We start from the raw sequence: 5526 nt of genomic DNA, 5'->3' as shown, positions 1-5526 counted from the left end.
TCATTTTGCTAGTGGAAGTTCTTGCCTCAGTGTTGATGACTGCTGGCTGATCAGGGTAAAGGTTGTTATTGGTTGGGGTGGCTGTGGCAATTTTTAAAAATAAGACAATAATGAAAGTTGCCACATTAATTAATTTTTCCTTCATGAAATATTTCTCTGTAGCACGCAGTGCCATTTGAAAGCATTTTACCCAGAATAGAACTTCTTTCAAAATTTAAATCAATCCTCTCAAACTCTGCTGTTACTTTATCAAATATGTGATGTAATATTCTACGCAAGTCCTCTGTTGTCATTTCAATAATGTTTACAGCATCTTCACCAGCAGTTGATTCCATCTTAAGAACCTACCTTCTTTGCTCATCCTTAAGAAGCAACTCCTCTTCCATTCAAGTTTGATCATAAGAGTACAGCAATTCAGTCACATCTTTAGTCTCCACTTCTAATTCTAGTTCTGTTGCTATTTCCACCACATCTGCAGTTACTTCCTCCACTAAAATCTTGAACCCCTCAAAGTCATCCATGGGGATTGGAATCAGCTCATTCTAAGCTCCTGTTAATGTTGACATTTTGACCTGCTTATATGAATCATGTTTTTAATAGCATCTAGAATGTTAAACTCCAGAAATTTTTAAATTTACTTTGCCCAGATCCATCAGAGGAATCACTGTCTATGGCAACTGTAGTCTTACAAAATGTGTTTCTTAAATGGTAAGACTTGAAACTAAAATTAATCTTTGATCCCTGGTCTACTTAATCAATGTCATGTTAGCAGGCATGAAAACACTCTTATGGAGGCATGAAAACATTAATCTTTTTGCACATCTATGTCCAAGCATTTAGATGACCAGCTGAATTGTCAATGAGCAATAATATTTTGAAAAGAATCTTTTTATCTGAGCAGTAGGTCTCAACAGTAGGCTTAAAATATTTGATAAGCCATACTCCAAATAAATGTTCTCTCATATAGTCTTTATTGTTCCATTTATGTAACCCAAAGATTGTATATTTCACATAATTCTTAAGAACCTTAAGAATTTTGGAACAGTAAATGGACATTGGCTTCAACTTAAAGTCACCATCTGCATTAACTCCTAATGAGAGAGTCATCCTGTCCTTTGAAGCTTTGAAGCCAGGTTGATTTCTCTTTAGCTATGAAAGTCCTAGATGGCATCTTTTTCCAGTAGAAGACTGTTTTGTCTGCATTGAAAATCTATTGTTTAGATTTTCTCCAATGATCTTATCTAGATTTTCTGAATAACTTGCCTCTTATACATTATCATTTTTTCACTTTGCTCTTTCATGTTACGGAGATGGCTTCTTTCCTTAAACCTCATGAATTGATTAATACTAGCTTCCAACTTTTCTTCTGTAACTTCCTCACGTCTTTTAGTCTTTATAGAATTGAAGAGAGTTGGGGCATTGGTGTGGACTAGGTTTTCATGTAAGGGAATATTGATGCTGATTTGACCTTCAATCCAGACCACTCAAACATTCTTCATATCAGCAATCAGGCTGTTTTGCTTTCTTATTATTCCTGGGATCACTGGAATAGTGCTTTCAATTTTCTTCAAAAACTTTTCTTCTGTATTCACTACTTGGCTAGCTGGTGCAAAAGGCCTAGCTTTCAGCCTACCTTTGCTTCTGACATGCCTTCTTCACTAAGTTTAATCATTTCCAAGTTTTGACTTAAAGTGGGAGACGTGAAATGCCTCCTTTCACTTGAATACTTGGAGGTCATGTAAGGTAATAATTTGCCTAATTTCAAGATTGTGTCTCAGAGAATAGAGAAGCTGAAGAAGAGGGAGAAAGACAAGACAAGGGAACCATCAGTTGGTGGAACAATTCGAGCACCCACAACATTTATCAATAAATTTCACTCTCCTATGTGGTGCAGTTTGTGGCACCCCAAAACAATTACAATTGTAACATTAATATTCACCAATCACAGATCACAATAACAGATAAAATAATAATGAAAAAGTTTGAAACAGTGCAAGAATTGCCAGATGAGACACAAAATCAGTATATACTGTTAGAGAAATGGTGACAATAGACTTTGTCAATGCATAGTTGCCACAAACATTCAGTTTGTCAAAAGCACAATATCTTTAAAGCACAATAAAGGGAAGCAATAAAATGATGTATGCCTGTATACATGTACATAAGCATATATAATTGCATATATTGTTGCTATTTTTTAAAAAATTGTTATCTGTTATCTGTTATATCAACCAAGAACAAGACAAATAAAAGTTTTTATTTACCTTCACTTATTCATTCTCCAGTGTTTTTCTTTTCTTTATGTGAACCTGAGGTTCTGATCTACATTATTTTCTTCATTTCTGTAGAACTTCTTTTTAACATTTCTCACAAGGCAGGTCTACTGGCAATGGTTCTATCAATTTTTGTTTATCTAAGAAAACATTTCTCTTTCACTTTTGATGGATAATTTTTCAGTGTACAGAATTCTAGGTTGGTGGTTTTTCTCTCTCAACACTAAATATTTCACTCCATTCTTTTCTTGCTTTCATAATTTCTAAGAAGTAAGATGTAATTTTTATCTTTGCCTATCTGCAACTCAGGTTGTTTTCTTTTATTTTTTAAACCTCTGCCTTCTCTATTTTGTTCCATTGATCTGGAATAGAATATTTTTATATCAGTCTATTTTTATATCAATACCATGCTGTTTTGGTTACTATAGACTTGCAGTATAATTTGAAACCAGGTAATATGATACCTCTAGCTTTGTTCTTTTTGCATAGAATATTGGCTATTCAGGCTCCTTTTTTTGTTCCATATGAATTTCATGATTTTTTCCTAAGGCCACATATCCATAGCCAACTGATCTTTGAAAAAGTTAATAGAAATATATAATGAGGAAGGACACCCTTTTCAATAAATGGTGCTGGGAAAATTGGAGTGACATATGGAGAAGAATTAAAGTGAACTCCTATCTCTCACCATATGCAAAAATCAATTCAATATAAATCAAAGACTTAAATATAAGACCCGAAACTATAAAAAATACTAAAGGAAAACCTAGGGGAAACTTTTTGGACATTGGTCTAAACAAAGAATTCATAATTAAGACCTCAAAATCAAATGCAACAAATGAGACTGACTTAAACTAAAAAGTTTCTGCACAGGAAAAATAGAGTGAACAGACAACCTGCAGACTGGAAGAAAATATTTGCAGATTATGCATTTGACAGGGGACTAGTATCCAGAATTTAAAAGAAACTCAGGCAACTTTACAAAAAAGACTCAAATAACTCCATTAAAAAGTGAGCAAAGGACACAGTTTTTCAAAAGAAGACATTTTTTCAAAAGAAGATATATAAATGGCTAATAAACATATGAAAAATTCTTTACATCACTAATCATCAGAGAAGTACAAATTAGAACCCTAATGAGATAGCATCTTATAACAATCAGAATGCTTATTACTAAAAAGTCAAAAATTAATAGATGTTGGCAAGGATATGGAGAAGAGGGGACGCTTATACGCTGTTGATGGGAATGTCAATTAGTACAACCTCTGTGGAAAACAATATGGAGACTTCTCAAAGAACTAAAAATGGAACTATTATTCGATCCAGTAGTCTCACTGCTGGGTATGTAACCAAAAGAAAAGAAATCACTAAATCAAAAAGATACCTGTACCCATATGTTTATCATAGCACTATTCAAAATAGCAAAGATATGAAATCAACCTAAGTGTCCATTATTGGATGATTGGATGAAGAAACTTACAGATCAATTGGTAGTTCTACTTTTAGTTCTTTGAGAAATCTCCATATTGTTTTCCATAGAGGTTGCACTGATTGACATTTCCACCAACAGTGTATAAGAATTCCCTTTTCTCACATCCTCCTTAACATCTGTTATTTTTTGACATATATGTGTACATATATATATACACACACACACGCACACACCACATTTATATATCACATTTTCTTTATCCAATCATCTACTTGATTTGGGGGAAATTCTCAGTCACTATTATTTGAAATATTGCTTCCGTTCCTTTTTATCTTTCTTCTTTTGGTATCAACATTAAATATGTATTACACTTTCTGTACGTGTTCCCTAGTTCTTAGATTTTCTGTACTTCTGTTTCTATTGTTTCTTCTCTTTGCCTTTCAGTTTTGGAAGTTTTCATTACCTTCAAGCATAAAGACTCTTTCCTCAGGTGTGTCCAGTCTATTAATGAGCCCATCAAAAGCATTTTTCAGTGTAATTATGTATGTTTTTTTTATCTCTAGCACTTCTTTTTTTTTTCCTTAGAATTTCTATCTTCTGCTTTCATTCTGTTGTTGCATAGGCTATCTACTTTTTCCATTAACTCCCTTAGCACATTAGTCATAGTTTTAAAAAAATTTCTGCCCTGATAATTCCAACCTTCCTGCCATATCTGACTATGGCATGAATCTTATCAGTCTATCTGATGATTAATTCTCAGTCTTTTGGTGAGCCTGTGCCCCTGGACTGTAAACTTCACTGTTATTTCTCAGGTTTTTTGTTTTGTATTGCTGCTTTGTTTGCCACTTAGGTGGAGCAGGATGGCTGGAGTGGGCTGGAGTTGTGTATTTCCCCTTTCCTATGTGGAAGGCTAGAAGAATGTTCATGATTTTTAAAAATTTGCCATAAAATTCTTCCTTCAAGAGGAATTTTTCTTGCTCTTAATATATGTCTTTTAGAAATCCTGATTTTTTTCTCGGCAAACATGTTTTTATTTTATTCATTTTTTCTTGAATGAGTATTAATTACAGAATTCTAGTTTGACAGCTTTTCATTACCAGCACTGTGAAGATGTTGTTCCATTGCATCCTGAACTCTATTTTGCTTTTGAAATATTTGCTGTCTCATAATTCGCATTTTTCAAGTTTTTTCCTGTAATTTAAGTTATAATTAATCTCCACAGTGGCAGAAAAAAATACACTATATCAAGCCTTTGAAATGTAGAAGGCTTGCGGAAGTGCTCTATGATCCATTTTGATAAATGTTTCAAAGTTACTTGAAAAACATGTATATTCTGTAATTAATTGGCATATTCAAATGTGCCAATTAGATCAAGTTGGTTAATGGTATTATTCAAAACTTTGACATCCTTATTGCTTTTTTTTGTTTGCCTGTTCTATCAGTTATTAAGAGAGGTGTGTTAACTTCTTCAACTAAGATTTTGCATTATCATTTTAAATCTGTTAACTTTTGGTTTACACATTTTAAAGCAGTTTTCAAGTGCATGCAAATTTAAAATTATTATATATTCCTATTGATTCAAATGGTTTATAATGTTTTATAAAATCTTTATTTTATAGATTTTTATAATTTTATAAATGTTTTATAAAATCTTTATTTCTCTTAATATGTTTTGCTTTAAAATCTATGTTGACTGATAATATATTCACACTAGCTTTCTTTTGAATAATGTATTTATGGCATAACTTTTCTATCAGCTATGTTTCAAAATGTCTGTATTTATATTTAAAGAGTATGTTTTGCAGACAACCTTCAGAATGG

This window comes from Mandrillus leucophaeus, unplaced genomic scaffold (assembly GCF_000951045.1).
Source record: "Mandrillus leucophaeus isolate KB7577 unplaced genomic scaffold, Mleu.le_1.0 Scaffold444, whole genome shotgun sequence".
Taxonomy (NCBI): Eukaryota; Metazoa; Chordata; class Mammalia; order Primates; family Cercopithecidae; genus Mandrillus; species Mandrillus leucophaeus.
Note: the sequence above shows the minus strand (reverse complement) of the source record.